This window comes from Aulostomus chinensis, chromosome 8 (assembly GCF_037954235.1).
Source record: "Aulostomus chinensis isolate RoL2024-O1b breed Wild chromosome 8, RoL_Achi_v1.0, whole genome shotgun sequence".
NCBI lineage: Eukaryota > Metazoa > Chordata > Actinopteri > Syngnathiformes > Aulostomidae > Aulostomus > Aulostomus chinensis.
Window position 1 is genome coordinate 10,485,533 of NC_141327.1, and position 23,036 is coordinate 10,508,568.

A 23,036-nucleotide genomic window follows, 5' to 3' on the forward strand; every position below is an offset into this window, starting at 1 on the left:
GGGGGGGCTGGAGCCTATCCCAGCTGACATTGAGGGAGAGGCAGGGTTCATCCTGGACAGGTCGGCAGTCTGTTGCAGGGCCATCAGGAGCAATAAGGGGCTCAGTATCTTGCTTAAGTATACCTTGACATGGTCACCAGGAGAAGTGAGGACTGAACCTGCAGCCTTTCAATTGCTAGACGGCCTCTCCACCTCTGACCCCCCCCCCCCCCAAAACATCCACCCATCCATTCATCCATTCTCTATCGCTTATCCTTTTAAGGGTCACGGGGGGCTGGAGCCTATCCTGGCAGCCTTCAGGTGAGAGGCGGAGTTCACCCACAGGTCGCCAGTTCATCGCAGGGCCAACACATATAGACAGACAATCACACAGTCACACCTACAGTTAATTTAGAGTATCAATCAGCCTCGTCCTCTCTTGCATGTCCTTGGATTGTGGGAGGAAGCTGGAGTACCAGAGAGAACCCATACAGGAACAGGGAGAACATGCAGATTCCACACAGAAAGATCCCGTGTCCGAGCCGGGACTCGAACCCGAAACCTTCTTGCTGTGAGGCAACAGTGCGAACCACTGCACCACCGTGCTGCCCCCTTTCTGTCACTTTTTCTGTAATTAAAAATAAATTTTCATTGCTGATGTAGTGATAAAACTGAGATTTTCCTCATCAGCACCATCCATAAACTTCAACTGGTCCAGAAAGCTTCTGCTCACATCATCACCAGAACTCCCTCCATTATTCATATCTGACCTGTTCTTCAGCAGCTTCACTGGCTCCTGGTCAAGGACAGCATTGTCTACAAGATCCTGCAGCTCAGCTTTAAGGCCCTTTATAACCTCGCTCCTCCATACCTCCCTGAACTCTTCTACGTAAACACACCCACCTGCACTCTAAAGTTTTTCTTCTCTAACCACCTCAATGTTCCACGTTCTAAAACATTGCTTTTATAAAACAAACAGTAGGCTTTTAGAAATATGTGCAATTGTATATAATTTGCAAAATGTAGGCATTCATATTATTTACTTTTACCGTGTTTTTTTTTTTTTAATTTGCATCATGCCTTTTTCTTTTTGCATTGTGGTTATAATTTTTCAACTACCATAGTTGCCACAACCTGCATTTAAAATGTCTTCAGCTTTCCTATTCTATGTGGTTTACTGCCTCTACACGAGGACTAATTAACTGAAACACTACAGGAAACACAAGGACATATCATATCCAGGAATACACAATAATATGCCAGCTACAAACTTACCAGTGCAACAGTTTGTCGACACTATGGCTCTCTAACCATGCATCAAGCCATTCACTAGGTTTTACCTGGTCTTCTTATTTTTGACAACTATCCTTCAATTATTCATGACTTGCAAATAGTTACATAACAAGTTCTGTTCTTTCAAGATTCTTCAAAATTAATATTAATTTACACATTTTCAATACTTTCATCATTATAATCAAAGGTACAGTGATGCTGAATAAATGAATATCAGGTGTCAACTCATGTTTTTATAGACACTTTGTCTAGTTCTACAAATGGGTTGTGATGTAGGGTCCAAATAATGATAGCAATAATGAAACGGATTTCATAATCCAATAACAAATTATCCTTGATCTTATCTCATTGGCACTTCTGTGATTCAACATCCACAAAATCAACAAACAAATCTAGAAGGGCTGATAGGCTGATCTATGACATATTTAGCCAGTGTCCAATAGAATGCAAGGTTTTGTTTTCCACCAGCTCTGACTTTATTTTTTAGATGTTTCCCTGAGTTTTATAGGAACTGTGTGTTTCAGTTTTTAATGATGAGTACTTGCTACTGAATAGTTGTAAAGCCAAATTAATCTCCAAAATGCATTATTAACTTATGAGAAGAAATTGGTGTTTGTGATGTGGCAACGATTCTTATATCTCCAGATCCTCAAAATGATAGGACACCTAGCTGCCATCTGTGCAAAAATACTGTGAATTGCCAAAAAAAGAAGAAGAAGAAGAAGAAGCAGTTTTATCTCTATTAATTTTTTGTTTTAATTTTTTTTTAAATACTATTGTCTTGCTGACTTGGTCACTTACTATGAAACCAATTACAATCGTATCTGTGCAACAGTTTGTCCATTCAGCTCTGCTTATGAGTCAAGCCATGTACTAGCTTTCACCCTGTGTTTTGTGTGCTTTACATACATTGGGTATTAAAGCATTACATATTTTTGAAATACTTAAACCAGTCGGTGCATACACAACAGACCTATTATAAAAGTAACATAAACAATGTATCTCACTCAACAGAGTGTCCAGCAGTAACAGCTTCAGAGTTGCCCATATATCGCGTTACAGACATAGAGACTGCTAATCACTTTTACAACAGCCTGTACGTTTTTGAAGTACAGCTTCCGCCACTAGATGGCGACGCTTACATTTTTAGCCACTGGTATGACGCAAACGGCAAGGCGAAGAAGTCGAAATGGCACTTCAGCCGCTGCTGTAAGTTAATGGTTACATTGCTTGTGTAGCCCACGTCGCTAACGTAGCGTAATGGATGAAGCTCGTGGAAAATTGCAGGTCAGGTTCGGAATCCAAGCCTCCTGGAAAGAAACAGACGAAATGTTAGGGTCTCACTGAGAAAAAAAAAACAAACTATCTTTTTAAAAAAGAAATTATAATATAGTCACAATATTATGAAACTAAAGTTATAATACTATGGCAATAAAGTCAGAATTTTAGTCTGTTATTTTATGAGAGAGCTATCAAAAGAGCGGTCCTCCACGTCTATATGAGGTTTTAGCAGTGCTACGTGAAAGTGCATTTGAGTATTGGCTTCAAAAAAATGGAAATACTTAATATTTATCTTAAATACGTAATCCTTTTTCTCGTAAATAATGATTTTATTCTCATAATATTACACATTTTCTCTTTTTTACTTTATTGCCAAAGTATCCCAAAACTTTTTTTTCCCCCTCAATTGGGCCCGAATACTTTGCCCCAGAAACCAAGGTGTGCTGCAAAGAAGAGGGTAATACACAAGGGTAAGTATTGGCATGGCCGTTCCTCATTGGAGACAGCCCTTGGCTGAGATAAACAAGAAATCTGATGCTGAACTCGCCCCATTTATTTTGTACGGGTAAGTAACATCAAAGGTTGGCTGTTTAGTGAAACATATTTTAAGTTTAAATGATGACAACATAAACTGTAATGTTTGTGGATAAACTTTCCTGACAGCTTGATGTAACATTCCTGTCAGTAGTTACTGACTGATAAGTGATAAGATAATACTTTATTGTCTGTTACACAGGTGTAACAGAAAATTGTCTTTGACATAGCTCCAGTCACAAATGATTCGTCACACAGACATAAAGGTGTTGCCTGGTGGTGTTCATTTTGTGCTGTTCAGTAAGGCTTTTGCAGAGGGGATGAAGGATTTCTTGAAGATGTTTTTACGAGCCAGTGGTACATTGAAACGCGTGCCTGATGGTAGCATTTGGAAGGATTGTTGGAGGGGGTGTACAGCTCAGATAGGGGGAGTTAAGGGGAGAATTATTTTGGCAGCTGGATTTACTATACTTGTGAGTCTTGTTGTGTGTTTGGTGGTGAGTGGGTTGTACCAGGTAGTGATATTTAAAGTGAGAACTGATTCAATGAGGGAGCGGTAAACCAAAGTTAGAATATCCTTGTTGACCTGACATGCTTTGCGTTTCCTGAGTAGGTGGAGGCTTGTTGTGTTTTTTTTGTATGTTGTGTCTGTGTGTTTTGAGAGTGACAGGGAAGTGTCCATTTCTATGTACCTAGAAACCTGCACTTGTTCCACTATCTGGCCCTGGATGGTAAGGGGCTAGAACAGAGGTGATGCCTTGTCTCTGCCTCCACCACATAGCTCCTTTGTCTTTGCGATGTTGAGTTCCAAGGAGAGTTCAACAAAAGTTTGGGCCAGGTTGTTTACTACCTCCTGCTAGCGAGTTGGGGCATCAGTGTTAGCCATATATGCAACCAAGGATATTTAAGGATATTTAAAAAGTGCCATGCCTTCACTTTGACACAGGATGTTGTTGTACACAGAGAAGAGAATTGGGGATTAAACGCAACCTTGGGAGAGTCCATCCATCGTCATCTTCCGCTTATTGGAGCCTATCCCAGCGTCAACAGGTGAGAGGTGGGGTTCACCCTGGACAGGTCGCCAGTCCATCGCAGGGCCAACATAGAGAGAGACGAACAACCATTCACACTCACATTCATACCTACGGGTAATTTAGAGAATCCAATCAGCCTAGTCCCCAAATTGCATGTCTTTGGACGGTGGGAGGAAGCTGGAGTACCCGGAGAGAACCCATGCAGACACGGGGAGAACATGCAAACTCCACACAGAAAGATCCCGTGCCCGAGCCGGGACTCAAACCCGGAACCTTCTTGCTGTGAGGCCACAGTGCTAACCACTGCACCACCATGTAGCCCCCTTGGGAGAGTCCAGTATTTAAAATGAGTTAAGTTGATTTAACACCATTAAAATGCACCTGTTGTGTGGTCTGTCCAGCAGAAAAACTGTTGTTGCTATATGCAATATATGCTCCCTGCATGACCGGTGCCAGAGCTTGGTCTGCATTGCCGGTAGTAAGTTGGACTCGTTTCTGGTGAGGGTTGGACTCCGCCAGGGCTGCCCTTTGTCACCAGTTCTGTTCAGAACTTTTATGGACAGAATCTCTTGGTGCAGCCTGGCTGTTTAGGGTTTGGTGGCTGCAGGATTCGGTCTCTGCTTTCTGTGGATGTACAGGTCCTGCTGGCTTCATCAGGCTGTGACTTTCAGGTCTCGCTGGATCGGTTCGGGGCCCGGGATGAGAATCAGCACCTCCAAGTCCGAAGAAAATGGATGGATGGATGGATGGATGGATGTTTTTGAGACGCATCATAATTTGATGCAATTCTGCCCGCTATATCATTTGAGCAGGTTGTGGCTGTTTACTGTGGTAGATGAAAAAGTTTAACCACAATGCAAAAAGAAAAAGGCATGATGCAAATTTTAAAAAGCCATGGTAAAAGTAAATAATATGAATGCCTACATTTTGCAAATTATATACAATTGCACATACCTCTAAAAACCTACTGTTTGTTTTATAAAAGCAATGTTTTAGAACGTGGAACATTGAGGTGGTTAGAGAAGAAAAACTTTAGAGTGCAGGTGGGTGTGTTTACGTGGAAGAGTTCAGGGAGGTATGGAGGAGCGAGGTTATAAAGGGCCTTAAAGCTGAGCTGCAGGATCTTGTAGACAATGCTGTCCTTGACCAGGATTCAGTGAAGCTGCTGAAGAACAGGTCAGATATGAATAATGGAGGGAGTTCTGGTGATGATGTGAGCAGAAGCTTTCTGGACCAGTTGAAGTTTATGGATGGTGCTGATTTGGAAAATCTCAGTTTTATCACTACATCAGCAATGAAAATTTATTTTTGAAATACAGAAAAAGTGACAGAAAGGGAGCGGCACAGTGGTGCAGTGGTTCGCACTGTTGCCTCACAGCAAGAAGGTTTCGGGTTCGAGTCCCGGCTCGGGCACAGGATCTTTCTGTGTGGAATCTGCATGTTCTCCCTGTTCCTGTGTGGGTTCTCTCTGGTACTCCAGCTTCTTCCCACCGTCTAAAGACATCAAGAGGGGACGAGGCTGATTGATACTCTAAATTGACTGTAGGTGTGACTGTGAGTGTGAATGGTTGTCTGTCTCTATGTGTTGGCCTTGTGATGGACTGGCAACCCATTCAGGGTGAACCCAGCCTCTTGCCCGAAAGCCGCTTGGATAGGCTCCAGCCCCCCCGCGACCCTTAACAGGATAAGCGGTAGAAAATGGATGGATGGATGTTTGGATGGATTCATCCATTTCTCTTCAGAGGGAATATTGGTCTTCTATAATGTACAAGACAGCAGTGTCGGTGACAGTAATGTCAGTAGCCAAGATCTCTTTTACAGCCGACCAATAAATGGTGTACGAGCTGTGCAAGATTGTTTTGTTGGGAAATGTTTTACTCATATCAGTCCTACTGACCATTACTTGGGGATGGAATCTTGGCGCAGTGTGTGTGGTCCAAGGTCACTATAGTGACACCTTATGTTGTTGAATCTTATGCTCGGCACATAGTCTCACCTACAGGCATCAAATTGGTTCGGCATCTGAGTCTCTCCAAATGAACAAATGTGTAATGTCCATTATTTCATTAGCCACATCTGACAAGAATGAACACATTTGGGATTTTGTGTTGTGACAAAAAGAGCGCAAAGACACTAACAGTAAAGAACAAATCTCTGCATGGACCTCTTGTGTCTGGAAGTTATCATTTATTTATAACCGTGCTTCTATGCACACAAGAGAGCTGACAGTTTCTTTGATCACACCCACCAAAATTTAATTGCATTTAATGTTTCCCAGTTTAATTGTAAAAATTCATCGTAAACCATTGGACACGTCAGATCAATGATATGATATTAATGATATTAGTTGCTATGTGATTAGGTGCAGCCGCACTGTGGTATGTTCATATTCTTTAGTGAGCAAGATCATGCTGCAGATGCAGAATGAAGTTTCAAAGGGAGGGTTTTAAATAGAGTGTACAGTTTTCATGTGTGGAACAGCATTTCAGACACCCTGTTTAAATTTACATTTGTTGAAGCAGCTGAAGTCACTGAATGCTGTTAAGCCAAGATGCAAATAGATGAGAAAAACATTTTTTTCAATCTAGCTAGCTAAGCTTGCACTTGTTAAAAAAGTGGGTTTTTTTATAGTTCAGTTGTTTAACATGCTGTTAGATGTATATTGCCTTTTAACATCTTATGAGCATGTTGGGAATAAAAGTTAGCTGGGGAGTTGCAGTTTTTGACTGTGTACACCCCTCCATGCCTGCTTTTGTTTGTACCATCTTGTACCAGGTGGTGGCAGCTTGGTCACACACACAGCCTCTGCCTTCTCACACCTTGACAGTTTTTCCTCATGTTATCATTAAAAAATGGAAAGAAAAAAACATAGAATATGCCGCCTGATACACCTTTGACAAGAGGCCAGTATTTATGGGGAGAAACACCCCAGCTGTATGTTCACTCAATCCTTATGTTCACTACATCCTTCATATCACTTCCAGGATCTATTATCTATGTACAATTGTTACGGTCTAATATAAGTTTCAGGCGTTGCACCATCTTCCCCTCTATTCACAGTGTTAGACATTCCGTATAGAGGGTATGTCAGTGTCTCTTAAATATGCTTGCCTTTCTATTTTGGAATGAGCGCCTTTCTATTTTGGAATGATTCTCCATGTTAATATATTAATTGAGAGAAAGAAACTTGTAGCGTGTATGACACACAGTATACACACATGCGTCAGCAGTATTTGTGCACGCTGCAGCTGCAGCTGAATTTCTGCCTGTACGATAACACACCTTCCTCCCTCTGACCTTGTCAGAGATGCACTTATAGTGCTGACTGCGTATGTTGTGAGTCCACACAGCATCTGTTTTCATCTTTGGGAGATGGTCAGTAGAAAATCAGAATTAACATTATTTATTTCTTCTTTTTTTAAGTATAGCATGAGCTACATTTACTCATCTGTCAGTGTTTCTTGAATTTCAAATATTACAGGTCTCCTTAAGTTGGTTGAGGCTTTGTCTGTTAATTAACCGTGTAAATTGGAATGTACATATTGGAATTAATTAGATGATGAGATGTTATTAAAATGCAGATGCAATTCATACCCCCAAAAATCCAATGCAGACTATTCATTTATTTATTTATTTAATAGTAAGCCATTGCTTAGTAGTTCTTCTCTCCTTCCTCCCTCCTTTTCTTGCTCACTTTGACATCACTAGAGTGAGAATCAAGTCGCAGGTCTGACCTGCAAGCTGGGGGACAAAAGAGGGGTTCACAGCACAAGCAGCAGGGCGTTGTATAACATTGCGGCGGCTCTTCTGTGTGTGTGTGCGTGGGGGGTGGGGTGGTGAGTGTGGGAGACACACGTGTTAATATCAGCAGCTCAGGGCGTGGTCATCAGTGCAGCCTCGTTGTAAAGCTGTGAGGGGAGGGAGGATACAAACCTCCTTTCAACCACTGAATTAAAACACAAGCTCGGCTATTAAAATTCTGCACCAGTTGACATCGCTGTGTATTCTCTGACCCTAAACATCCAAGATCATACTGGTCATCCCTCCATCCATTTTCTATACCTCTTATCCATTAAGATACGGGTCACCAGTCCATCAACAGGGCCATCAGGAGCAATTAGGGGCTCAGTATTTTGCTCAAGGAGACTTCAACATGGTCATTGGGGGAAATGAGGATTGAACCAACGACCCTTCGGTTGCTTGACGGCCACTCTACCTCTGAGCATAATGAAACATGTGATGTTATTGTAAGATAGTGTTCAAAATTTACATGCCTCCAATGCTGCATCGTAATAAATCCTGTCCAACAGCTGCATCATGGGAATAGTGCTATCCTATTGTGGAGATTCGTAGCTGAAGTGCTTTTATTTTGAATAATAAGTTAAACGTTTAATTCCTGCACAGTTGTGTTGACATTGATTTGATAAAGAACTGAGAGCTTTCATTTCGTTAAAGGATTTATAGGTGCGTGTGGGAGGAGGTACTTGTTATACTTGCAGCTATTCATAAGAGAGACTGCATCGTGGATCACTGCATTATACAGCACCATCACTGCATGCACTGAAAAAAGAAATTCTTTGTATTGTCATATTACTTCTTTAAGAATTGCAACTTTACTACAACTTGAGTTTGGCTCATCAAGATGTTAGACATCTCAAGCATTTTCTTTTTTTTAACTTCTTTTGTACTGCTCATGACATGAACATGACACACGTTAATATCCTATAGCCTATAATTTAGAATTTTCCCTTGTACTGTTCCAGATGTTACTGAAAAACCAGATAACCTTCACAACCCTTTTTTTTTCTTCGGCTGCCCCAGTTTGATCCGCAGGGCGTGTATTCGTTTTATGTAAAACTGCTCACATGATGACATGATGAATTGAGTGAGTGCTGTGGGGAGAGAGATGTGTGGATCTTCCTTTCGCACCTCAGTGATGACTTAGGTCCTCTGTGTGTGGGACCAACCAATGTGTCTGTCTCTCTTTCTCCCTGTCTCCCTCTGTCAGGAGGCAGCAGGGTGTGGCTTTGCCCAACAGAGGCGCACGAACGTAGAAAAATTAACTCTTTCCTCTCATTTATTCTGAAATGTGTATCGTTGCAGAGACATGCACGTCTATATGACACAGTCATGTCTGATGACAGAATTTTTTTTGTAAAACCAGTCTCTTGTGGTGTCAAATATGCTGAAGTCACACAATGATATGCACCAACGCCCTAATTAAATGTCTATTGCTGTGTTTACATAGTTAATGTGCATCAGGAGGAGATGTGTCATTATGGATGTCCCCTCAAGCTGTTATGCTTGTGTGCCAGTAAAGATGTCCTCTGATGAGATTGGCGGGAAGGTCTATGGCAGATGTTCTTATTAGCATTAGTGGCACCACCCTAAGATTGGAGAAAAATATATTAAGTGTTCAATCAGATCATAGTTTCAGAGGGTTAATTACTTTTATAGCACTTTCATGTGTGTAATAGGGAGTTGCTGAAAAAAATTCTCAGTGAATCTTACTCTGGGATATTTCCCATCCAGAAAAGTGTGTGTGCATGTTTGTGTGTGTGGCAGCAGAGAGACGTAGTTCCGAGAGCATGGAGAAGGGCGTGGTGCTTCTGTAGTCGCTTTCACGAGTGTTTTATTTCTAGTGCAAGCACATGGATGGTGGTTATAGAACGGTGGGGACGTACGCACTGCAAGTCACTTTAAATCAATTTGCTGTCCTCACAGGATGATATTATCTTTTGAAGGCTATATTTAAATATATTTCATCACTGATGATGCTGTAATAATTTATTAATATTTCACTAGAATTATCAAGAAAATGAGGTGAATACTGTACTTGCTCAGCAGTCAGTAAGACAGTGTGAAGCATAAGTATGCTTTCTTGTACATTTAGAGGAGACACAAGCCTTTACCTATCAGAACATACAGTCTCTCTCTCTCTCTCTCTCTCTCTCTCTCTCTCTCTCTCTTTCTCTCCCCCACCCCTTCTGTCTTAAAACGGTCAAGAAACAGCAGAAATACCCCACTGAGATGCACAAGTAAATAATTCATGAGGTGCGACACTCATCAGAGGTAGAAAATGCCCTATAGGAAAAGAAAGGAGAGGGAGGATAAGATGAAGGGAACCAAAGAGAAGAGTGGGGTGAAGGTAGAAGGCTGCATGGTGGGTGGGTGGGATCAGGGGGGGTCCAGGAGACATATGGGGTGTGGCAGCACACGAGGAGTGGAAACAAGATAGAAAGGGTGGTACCCATGACGATATACTCTATGCTGCTTATATTCCTTGTGGTTGACAGACGATGCTGTGAGTGTGAGAGGTGACAGAGCAGTGAGAAGCAGGTGTAAAGGAGGGTGAGAAACAGCGAATGAATAGACTGGGACACAGAATTCTTCCACTGATATAAAAAAATGGAATTCAAGGATTCATCTCTCAGTAGCTATTGGCAACAAAGACGAATCGCATCAAGTTTAATTGCTATTCACTGAGGTGGAGCAATAAAGATGAAAGGTTACTGTCTTCCTTCTAGATATAATCATTTATTTCTCACATGTTCAGTTCCTCACACAAAGCTTTATTTTTTTAGATCAATTATATGACAAAAACTCGTAGTTCTGTCTTCATTTCACCGTGATGCTCATCTCTGCTTAGCGTCTGTCCTGTCAGGTCTTGTCTTTGGCCTATGAGTGTATTCAGTGGTGCACTTGTGTGTGTGCGTGCATGAAGAATCTTCAAGCAGTTTGCCCAGCCAAGTGGAATAATGGGTGTGAAGGCAGAGCAGCTTCAATTTGGGGGTTGAAATGTAGGGAGTCTGCATTATTCAGAACTGACCTAACTGAAGAGCTGGATCCTGCACGCAGTTGTTGGTACTGTTGGCCTTAAGGGAGGCAAGGCAGAAGCTTCACCACTTGTTCAGTCCCCCCAAAAATGTGAAGAAAAATGTGAAACTGATGCTGGAGGCCAAAATCATGGCATCTTGATTGACAACATCTTTAGAAAAGTATCTCTGATGTGTTCAGGGCTGAAGACTGTAACAATAGTTTTGCTTCTGTTTATGAACAGCAAATTGCTCATCAGCCATGTTTTATGTCTTCAAGCAATATTCAGTCCAAAAGTGTATTTTAGCTTACAAGTTCTCACAAATTGGTTTCTTGAGCTTGTTAAAATGTTCATACCATCACTGCATCACTTCTTCAGGCAGGTACATTTGGGTTGAAGGTAATGATCACTGTCAAACGGCCCATCCACACAACAACGAGCATGTATGCTTTGGATTGAGTTTTGTTCTGTTCTGTAATGTGTGATCATGAAAAGTTTCCCTGTGCTGCTGGCACACACGTGAAATATTATGCCATTGTATCATGTTCCTAGATGTAAGTCCATGGATTTTATAAAGGGTTCCTTTAAACTTGAAACAAACACACTCACAACTACAGCTCACAAGTGCATCCATTCATCCATTTTCTTCCTCTTATCCTATTAAGGGTCGCAGGGCGGCTGGAGCCTATCCCAGCTGCCTTCGGGCAAGAGGCAGGGTTCACCCTGGACAGGTCACCAGTCCATCGCAGGGCCAACACATAGAGACAGACAACCATTCACACTCACAGTCACACCTACAGTCAATTTAGAGTGTCAATCAGCCTCATCCCCTCTTGATGTCTTTGGACTGTGGGAGGAAGCTGGAGTACCAGAGAGAACCCACACAGGAACAGGGAGAACATGCAGACTCCACACAGAAAGATCCTGTGCTTGAGCCGGGAGCTCTTTCTTCATTCACATACATAAATTGATCTGATACAATAAAGATATATTTGTAATGTTCAAAATTGCTGTCTGTGTTGTTATTTGAAAAAGTCTCACATGACAATTGTTTTCTTAAATATAAAGCAGTCGAGTTTTCTTCGAAAAAAAGGGTTTTTAAAATTTTACTGAAGCCTTTACACCAAAGGGTATCATCAAAATGGTGGAGCAGAAAAACACACTGGCAGGAGCTACCATCCTGCTCACCAAACTATAAATCTGTCAGTTTTGGATTCAGGGCGGGCGGCATGGTGGTGCAGTGTTTAGCACTGTCGCCTCAAAGCAAAAGAAGGTTCTAGTCCCGGCCCCAGCACAGGGTCTTTCTGTGTGGAGTTTGCATGTTCTCCCTGTGCCTGCGTGGGTTCTCTCTGGGTACTCTGACTTCAAAAGACATACAAGAGGGGACTAGGTTAATCGGATACTCTAAATTGACTGTAGGCGTGGCTGTAAGTGTGAATGGTTGTCTGTCTCTATGAGTTGGCCCTGTGGTGGACTGGTGACCTGTCCAGGGTGTACCCAGCCTCTCACCCAAAGGCAGCTGGGATAGGATCCAGCCCCCCAACCCTTTACAGGATAAGCGGTAGAAAATGGATGGATGGATGGATGATGGATGGATGGATGGATAGATGGATAGATTCTGGGCTTAAATAAAACCAGGACTAAACTAATCTGGTTTAAAATAATCCACACTAATCCAATGGTTAGCTGAGATGTTACTTAATGTCACATTAACTAGTTCCAGGCTACAGAGTTTTAGACTAAGATAATCAAGGGCAGGTCAGATCATGTGTTGGAAGCTGGATCAGATTAACAAGTGCACATGGCGCAAGGGGGCAGGGGGGTGCTCTGACAACCTGGGGTGGAATATTTATATATAAACCTTAGCTCTGTGTGTGTGTGTGTGTGTGTGTGTGTGTGTGTATAACTGGAGTTTGACCCCTGATCTAGAATGGAGAACGGTAAAAGAAAGCATTATAAAAAAATTGTGAAAGTGAGAAGACACTTTTAAAGGAAATTATTTCAAATTACCATATAATTAAAAAAAAACAGCATTATTTAAACACAGACACCCAAAAAAGAATGCCTAGACTGAAATTTTCAATAATTATTACTCAAATGAAAAAGTAGCTTCCAACAGCTTCAGGTAAGATTTATTTATATTATTTATGGAGGCCCGATTGCACTGATCACTCACTTCGATATCTGTTTTTTTTCTCACATGACATCAGTCTTAATACAATCCCTATATTACCTTTTAATGTTCCTGTGGAAAAGCATTGAAATACAGCTGAAAAACAACTTCCATTGCTTGTAGGGAGCTTGCAAGACAGGTGGGAGACCCCAGTCAGACCAGAGACAAATGACCTTGGAGACTTGTTTACAGGGATAATTAAAAGCCGACCTTTGGAAGGTAGCCCACATAATGACCATCTGGATAGGTCAGGTGGGGAAACACTCCAATACTCATTTGCTGTAGTATATACTATTTTTACCAACAGGTCAAGTCAATTTGTTGTCAATTTTATTTGTATTGTGCCAAATCACAACAAAAGTTATCTCATGACACTCTACAAGTAGAGCAGGTCCAGTACCAATGAATGAATGACTTCAATGAATTTACACCCAGCAATTCTCCATGAGCAAGCACATCAGGCAACAGCGGCGATGAAAACCTTCCTTTTAACAGGCAGGAATATCGAGCAGATCAAGGCTCAATGTCAATGGCCATCTGCTTTAGCCAGTTAGGAGAAAGAGAGTGGGAGAGCAGGGCAGAGACAAAGACACATAATGGAGGAAGACAGTTATACAGAAGGAAAGAGTGGGACAGAGATAAAGAGAGAGAGAACGGGAAGAGACTGATGGACAGACGGGGACGTGAGCAGGTGATACTAAGGGTGGCAGCTTGAGCCTCTTCAGGTCTGTAGCCTCCTCCAGTAGCAGCAGCAGCAGTCAGGGACCTGGGAAGTGGGGAAGCACAAAGACTCTGGAGAAGAACATGAGTTAGTAACACATATGAGTATGATTTATGTATAACACATACGGGAGGACAGAGAGGAGGAGAGAGAAGCCCAGTGCACCATGGGAGATTCCCTGGCAGTCTAAGCCTATAGCAGCATATCTAAGGGCCAGCCATCCCTGACCAAAACTGGGAGATAGTTCCACAGGAGGGGGTCCGATAGCTGAAGGCTCTGGCTCCTATTCTACTGTTAGAAACTCTAGGGACCACAAGTAAAGCCAGTATAGGAGAGACACGGTCTCTTCTACCAGTTCCAGTCAACACACGGGCAGCAGCGTTTTGGACCAGCTAGAAAATCTTTAGACTTATTGGTATAGCCTGATTGGAGGGAGTTGCAGTACTCCTGCCTGGAAGTGACAAAAGTATGGGCTAGTTTTTTGCACCTTTTTGAGACAGGATGTGTCTGATCTTAGCGATGTTACCTAAATGAAAGGAGGCAGTCCTGGAGATTTGTTTAATGTGGGAGTTCAAGGACAGATCCTGATCAAAGAGACCTGTTGTCACAGTCCCTGTCAGTGTCTGTGTTTTGTGAGTGGGCGTGTGTTTTTGGGCGGTGGCTTGGCTCCGGCTTCCAGCAGGCGCACTTGGTTCCAGTTCCCTCATCGTCCTCACCTGCCTGCCATCAGCTCATCACTGGAAGCCTATAAGTGTTTGATCTGCCCTGCCTGCGATGCCAGTTTGTTGCACCAATTCCCGTGTGTTGTAACGCTACTAGCCAATTCTAGTTTTAGCCTATTAGCTCTAGAGAATCTCTGCTCTTTTTGTATTTTTTGGAAATCCAGTTTTTTTTATCCCTGTGACTTTTTGCCTCTTGTGACTTTTGACTTCTTTCTTTGCCTCCCCTCAGCAACTGCACCACCAACTGCCTTGCCTGCCCGCCTGCCCGCCTGCTCGTGTCCACCCCTGGTCTACACCGCCACCTCCTATCTTCAGCTTTAGTTCAAATAAACACCCTTGAACTTTCATTGTGTTTGTCTGCTTTTGGGTCTGCCAGTTTTTGCAAATCGTGACACCTGTAGGTAGTGCTTGGGGTCAAGGTCATGCCATCCAGGGTACCTATCTCATTAGATATGGTGTTCCTAAGGTGTTTTGGTTCCAGTACAATGATAGTTTTATCAGGTAAAAGGAAGTTATGGGTCATCTATGTTTTTATTTCCTTTAGACAGGCCTCCAGTTTTGCCAGCTGATTTGTTTCATGTGGGTGCATTGATAAGTACAGCTGTGTTTCGTCTGCATAACAGTGAAAATATGAGTGTTTCCTTATAATGTGACCAAGGGGAAGCAGGTCTAGAGTGAAAAGGACCGGTCCAAGCACAGACCCTTGTAGAGCACCATGGGTGACTGTAGTGGTTTCAGAGGAACAATTATGAGCAAGTAGTTCCTTAATGCCAATGACATGTTCCAGTCTCTGTAAGAGGACATGATGATCAGTGGTATCAAAAGCTGCACTGAGACCTAGTAAGACCAGCACAGACAAGTCCCTCATCTGATGCCAGTAGGAGGTCATTGGTAACTTTGACTAGTGTTGTTTCTGTGCTATGATGAACCCTGAAACCTGACTGGAAATCCTCTAATAAGCTGTTGCTGTGGAGAAAGTCACAGAGCTGTTTAGCAACTGCTTTCTCCAGAATTTCGGAGAGAAAAATATTTGATATTGGTCTGTAGTTGGCAAAACTTCTGGATTCAGAGTTGTTTTTTTGAGAAGGGGTTTAATTACTGCTACTTTAAAGGACTGTGGGATGTAACCAGATAACAGTGACACATTGATCATATCTAAGAGAGAGGGGCTAACGAGGGGTAAATAGACTTTAAGCAGCTTAGTTGGGTGGATGGTTTAGAGGAGGAAATTATTGTACTAAGTCAGTGAAGGTTAATGGGAGAAAAGCCTCTAAGGTTTCTGAGGTTATAGGTGCTGCTTTCTCAGCTGATGGCAGGGGGAGAAGAATTTTCTCTCTAAGATAACATCAGTGTGTAAAGCAGCCTGTGATATCTTTTGCAGTCTGATAAAACAAAACAAAAATGAGGTCATGGCCTCAACTCTTGAAATATTTCGTCTAACATTGGAATTCTTTTCTAGAAAGGGATGACCTGAACTTTAACCAGATGTTTGAGGAGCCAGACCAAAGTCAAGATAATCAGCCCTCCGCATCTGTGGCAGCAGCAGCCAGTATCTCCAACCCAGTGAGCAGGAAAGAGGGAAAAGACTGACCATTCATGAGGAACTTTAGAGATCCATGAGCATAGATTACAATAAAATAAAAATTAAAAAGAAAGAACATGAACTCAAGATGAAAATCCTTTATGTTGAGTTGTCTATCAAAGAGATAGAGAGGATGAGATGAAGCCACTGCAGCAGCAGCAAAAATACATCAGCGTTCTTTGTTAGAGTGTCCCTGTTAACCTTGTGTCGTTGTGAATTAAGAACATTTGCTACAATGCAATAACAATTCCACCAAAATTTATTTGGTTAAAGGACCATCTTCATCTCTTCTCTTCATCTTTGCCGTTTTCAAAATGAAATACATAATGCAGGTAAAACAAAATGTATACCTTTTATATGTTAAAAGTGCTGCAAAGCAAAGGTGTGGCCAGTTTTGTCATCGGCTACCTCTTCTAGGGGAACATGTGGGTCACTGTTATATTCAATACAGCATCTTCTTGGTTCGAAGTACAATGTATTCCTGAGACACTGGAAATGATTCTTCATGATACCAAACATGTGCCCTCCCATCCATCTTGTGTGGATGTGAGCTTTTAGTGATTTTGCTTAGGTCTGAATGGACATAGATAAGGAGGCTATTTTAATTAATGATTGAGAAAGCAATTTCAGTTAAGTCTTGGTTTAAAATGTGATTTAGCCTAGAACAAGTGCTTAGTCCATGTACGGAAAACTAGGCCAATGTGTGTAAGACTGCCTGCATGTACTTCTACACAAGAAAAAATGGAAGCCAACCGGACATCTAAGTCTTGTAAAAAGTGAGAGGATTCAGACTGTGTCATAACATTTGTGGGTATTCTTATTGACTCACAGTTAGCATTTTAAAAAAAGCGAAACAAGTTAAGTAACACTGTAAAATTCAAGGAATGAGAGATTAATTCACAATCAGCTACCTGTAAATCAGCCCTTCCTGTTAGAGCATTTTATTTCTAGATCTCAGTAAAATTGCTGTGGTGCACATCAACTGTCAGATTCACCGGACACACCATCAATGGCATCAACACTCTCTTCACCACAAGTGCATGAATTGTTCACTGAAGTGTGTATAAATCCAGTAACAGCTCTTCATCATGATAATTCTCATCCTCTCATCATAGCCAAGTTTACCACAACGTAGCTTCAATGTAAAAATACATCGCTTTCAATATATCCAAAATGATGCGGTCATTGCTGTAAACCTATGACTACAACTGTGACACTTGTGCGCATTGATGCACGATCCACTTTTCTGGCTCTTCTCAGTGGTTGATGCCACAGGTTTGGGTGTCTGGCTGGTTTCACTCATTCAGTAATCAGTAGCTGGTCTACATGGACCATTTAAGTTTGAACTCTGCATGTCGAGGGCAGGATGTGAGGCTGATTTCACATGAGCACATTTCCAGGTTGACCATGACTTATAAATGCATTCAGGTCTAAGGTGTGCGTGTGTTTCATCTTACTCCATCTGTAGTCTGCTTGCCTGTGAAAAGTTTCATAAATCAAGCCCCTGAGCTTCTATCTTACTCCCTGTCTCAATCAGCTCAATTGAATCTCCAACACACTTCAAATAGAAACCTGCGTGTTGAGGGTGCATGAAAGAGGTCCATGGTCTGGTTGACCATGCGATGCTGTAGAACAGGGGTGGGCAGTCGTGCCATGTGTATGCAGGTTTTCCTTCCAACCAGACACTTTAACAGGTGATTCCACTGATTAACACACCTTCAGCCACAGAAGAGTGTTAATCAGTGGCATCACCAGTTAAAGTGTTTGGTTGGAAGGAAAACCTGCATACACACAGCCCTCCATGGCACATGGTTGCCCACCCCTGCTGTAGAAGGATGTGATGAGCCAGGTATACTCCTAGTCTGGATGACAAAGGGCCTGGAACCACACAAACCATGCCGTTGTAGGGTAGAAACATATTACACTGATTTTTGCAGGTTGTAGTCCGTCATGGTCCTAATGCCTCTCCAAATGCACCAAGAATTTTTTGTATCAAAGTGAAATGCCTGTATCTTTGTTTTGCCCTCCTTATGCCCTTCTTCAGGTCTCTCTGCGTCCTTCTCTAAGCCTGCACTGTGCTGTCTAGCCTGGTTTGGAAACACTTGGATGGATTTGGTTGATAAGACAGTGTCAGTTCAGAAATGTAAATAGGCCAAGACAGATGATGTATATTCCTTTAGGCCTCTAGGTGCTGAAACCTGGAGTGGAGCAGCATTCATGACTGGTGCAAGAGTGTTGGTAAGATGCTGGACCTGGGTGACCAATGCAGCCAAAGCTTGGTACTGGTTAGACAGTTTGGTGAACCTCAGCATTAGAAGTGGTGAGCAGAGTCTCATGTTGATGAGTGTCTGGTTGATCCTCTCAGAATGGTTTCGAAGCAAGATCTGGTGTGCTCGTCCCATCTTTAGCCAGATTGTACAGTAATGGTGGTTGTGGAGACCCAAATGCAGCAGTGCCAGGCATATGTGATTGGCAATGACTTATGTATAATAGATTGATGATCAGAACACAGATCAAAGTAGCAGCAAAGGAAACAGTTCAGTGAGAGCTTCAAGACGTGAGTCTTATGTGTCCCTAAGGCAGGTGGTCGCCCCATTAAAAGATAACCAGCGACATCGTCAAATGGAGCTTGAGTCCAGAATGAGGAGAGCTGACCACTGTAGGAGACAAACCAGGAAGGAGAGAGCAGGTGGGAGGTTGAAGACAGCTGATTGAAGTCACCGAGAGGCTCTGGAAAATCACCAGATCTAGAGACAAAGTCGGCAAGTTGGTAACATTGGCGGGATCAGCCAGCAGCAGCTTTGTGCATGCACAATTTGCTGTCTGGACTCTGGACACGGGGGGTAAATTTTTCCTGCTCTGACTCCAGCTGGGAGGGACTGTATGTTGCGAGGACAGGGCCACCTGTGAGTTTCTTAGGACAAGGAAGGGGCCTACAGCAGCACCTGCTTCTTGTTGAGAAGAGTAAAAGCCCATTTAACGTTTGTTCAATGTTAAATACGCATGCGGATACAGAGGGAGACTTTAGTCCGTACTCTGCATTCATTTTTTCCGTATTTCGTCACGTTTCCATGAAGCTTACAGATACAGACCAAACGGTGCAGTACCACCGGAAATCATGAGGACAGTGTGTGTGGTCGCTACCCAGTACAAAGCTCTAGTGAGACACAAAGAAGAAATAGCGACAGTGGAACTTTTTGAGGAGAGATTGTTCGACTTGTGCTTGATGTGGGGGGCCACCCGCCAAAGCAAATTATCAAATGCCCCGGCGGACATCCTAAACTATCTGAAATGACACTTGTCATCAATTTCTCTCATCGGCAGAACTAGAGAAAAGCATTCTCCGTCCTCCAGCCGTGTTGTATTTAACAGCCCCACCATCCACCGCCTCATACAACGCTGCCTCTTCATGCAAGATATACATTGTCAATACCTCCTCCACAGTTGCCACATTTGTTGTTGAGTTTGTTGTTGTCATAAACTTTCGACTGTGGGCTGCCCCCTGCTGGATGTATTGGCTAACATTCATGCCAACATAAAGGATGCATGGAGGTTTGTGAACAGTGATGGTAACATCATTTGAAACGGATGCATACATTTCCATTGAGCATAAATGAGCCTTAAGAACGATACCTACTTTCACATCAGAGTCTCCAAAAGTCTCCAATAACACCTTAAAAAGTCGTTTCTCACTTTTTTGCAAAACAGTCACAAGAGGGGTTAGAGTAGTCCCTAAATATATTGGTATTGCTAAGTTGGTAGAACTGCTGTGCTCGCGTGTGGACCACCAATGAGGTTGCTTTTGAGCTTTTGCAATATGTATGATCCCTGTCTCTAACCACCTCAGTGTAACTGGAGTTTATAAAAAATCTTGAAAAAAAAAATAAACGATGCTTTGTCCGCTAGTGTGGGGGGGGGGGGGGGGGGGGTAAGTCAGGCCTAGCAGCCAACCTTACTCTGGAGACAACCATGAGGATTTTATAAAACCGTGTAGCTCTCTGACACCACTTACAATAATGGATGACTTCCTTGTAGAACCATGCTGCTTTAAAAGTTCTGTAGAAACTGCTAGAAAATAATAAACATAGAACGAGTATTTGGCCATTCTCATTTGAAAAATAATAAAACTTGTTTTGACACATTGCAGTTGTATGAATTAATGATTTGTGCCTGTCATAGTGACCTTTGACCCCCAAAATATTTTCAGTCGATTCCTGAGACATTACATTTATAGGAGTGGGATGTACCAACCAAAGTGGAGACAGAAGAACAGCAAGGAAACCTTAAACTTCCGGTCTACAGCTGCTGCTGCCATGATGAAGGAATAACAAATCTGCAACAATGTGAGTTATTCTTTAATACACGGTTCACAAAGATATCTGTTTTTTTTTCAGAGTATCAAGATGATTGTGTATCATCCCTGAGGAATGTGTGATACAGGGGTTTAACTGAGATAGATAACATGGCCACAAAGAAATGCATCTGTAGTTTTACATGATAACAGCTGGTGTTAATATCTGAATGTCTATCCTTAAATCTGTGTACATGATCCCTTCAGCTTAATTTCACATCATAGTACTTGTAGCCAGCCTCTCCCTCTCTCTGTTTTTTGGCATGTTTTCTCCTCCCTGAAGAGATCTGGGAGCACTTAAGCAGCCCTTCACAACACAATACTGTGCAACGCAGTTTCTTGATCACTATAAATAATGCAGAGCCCATCTAAAACTAATAAGGCAGTGCATACACAGTAGGACAACACGAGAAACTAAACAAGACAAAGTGCCATCTACGTTAGTATTTTGACTCAGCTCATTATGGCCATTATTGAAGCCAGATTTATGTTTGTGACATGTTGGTCACCGCTGTGGCTGGTTGGTATTCCAGCAAGGATGACCTGATTTTTTGGGTTGCAATTTCATCTAATATTTCGGTGAGTAATACAATAATAGGAGAAAAATTGTCTCCTATGTGTTGCAGAGTGGTGAATTTAATGACCACTCTCTCCAACCAACCAGTGGCCTGCAGTGTTGTCATGCATGTGTATGTTAGGCAGTGCTGATGGCAGTGCCATAAGGTTCTGGAACGCTTAGTACATATTACGGCTCAGGGATGAGAGAGGGGCACAGGTCCCAGAACATATACAGAAAACAGGCTGAAAACAACATACAAATGCCCACTTGCTATGCAGTGGGACTTACATGCCTCAATTTCAAATAATATCCATGGTATAAATGTTATGACAATATTTACAATTATTTTAGGCTACTCTGTACAGCACAGGCCAATGCCCACATCACCACAGGAGGGACTTACAGTTTACAGTCAGCAATTAATTTCTCAACAGGTCTAACTTGAAAAACAAACCAAAAAAGAGCTCACAATAAATCACACAAATCTTCCATTATTATTACGGTATTTGAAGACTGGCACGGCGGCCTATTATTAGACAGTGTGCTCACCATTTAGTTGTCCAAAACACCCCACATCACGTTAAACCCGGCTTGGCTAGCTGTAAGTGAACCTGGCTAGCTGTGGCAGTGCTAGCCTCCTGCTGCAGCTGATTTTGATCGTCAACATGACCGCTGCAGCTGCCCTCGTCGCCGCTTGTGGAGGCTTTTCTGACTCATTTTAAAGCGTCATGCAACTCTTCCTTCTTTTTGGAAAAAAACAAAAAAAAAAACAACAGCAAATTAACTGTCTTTTGACATGTTGGTGTTGAAATAGTACCCGTTTTTTCTTCTCTGCTTGTTTGTTTTTTCTGTGTCAGGAGCGTGGTTTGTTGGCATCAGTGCATCAACATGTCTCAGACTCTTTCAAATGACGTTAAATCTTAATAAACATGGAGTTCTTAGGATTTGTTCTGTAAATTAATATATGCACATTATTATTTTATTTTAAACATTTTTAGAAATCCTGTTACCAGATACTACTCACAAAGAAAAGCTAAAAATGTCAGCTGTGCCAAGTTGAAATGATACCAATGCAGGTAGGGCTTATGTCATCAAAACAGAACTGCGTCTGACCACATATTTCATATTATAATTCATCACTGTCATAGTGCTGAACTGCTAACTGTATGAACAACCTTTACTCCCCTCAAAATTGAGTCCATCTCGAGATATCCTCCCTGCCAAATTGTTTGTCTCTGTGACAAACTGAGCATCTCTGAAGATACTCTCGAACATAAACACACTGGCAGACAGATAATGAAGATGAAGGTATGGCCACCAATTAAGTAAAGGTCATAGACGTGATGATTAAAGCTTTGAAAATCCATCCATCCATCCATCCACTTAAGCCTGGTTTATGCTTCTGCGTCGCATCGACGCCGTACCTAGGCCTACCTACATCGTATCTACGCCATCGACGTCCCGCCGTCATTGAGTATTTATAGTTCTGCGTCGAGAGAACGCGTTGCTCTGCAATTCTCCGCTAAGCCGCTAGGGGTGTCGCAGTCTTTATAGTGCCGTGAAGATAATCAATTCATGCACTTGTGGTGATAATCCTTTCTTCGGCTTGGTCCATTTTTTCTTGGAGCTTTCACCACAGAAACTTTGAAAATGGCAGTGTTGTTGTTGTGCTACGACCATAGAGCTGCGACTGAACCGGAAATCACATTCTGAGCGGACCAATCACAGTCCTCGACGTTCACGTCACCACGCGTCGAAGCGACACGTAGTTAAGATTTTTTGGAGGCGCGCGTCAGGCTATGGTGTAGGATCCGCGGTCGACGCGACGCAGAAGCATAAATCAGGCTTTATTCCTGATAAGGGTTGTGGGGGCCTGGAGCCTATACCAGCGGGTTTCGGGTGAGAGGCGGGGTTCACCCTGGAGAGGTCTCCAGTCCATCGCAGGGCCAACACATAGAGACAAACAACCATTCACACTCACAGTCACACC

The 23,036-nt window shown here is 42.5% G+C and overlaps 1 protein-coding gene across 1 annotated transcript in view; it reads right to left on the reverse strand.

Annotated features, from left to right (window-relative positions):
* pdcd11 (programmed cell death 11) overlaps window positions 1-23,036 on the reverse strand; it is a 105,702-nt gene that overhangs the window by 25,367 nt on the left and 57,299 nt on the right. The gene's annotated exons all lie outside the window — the stretch shown is intronic.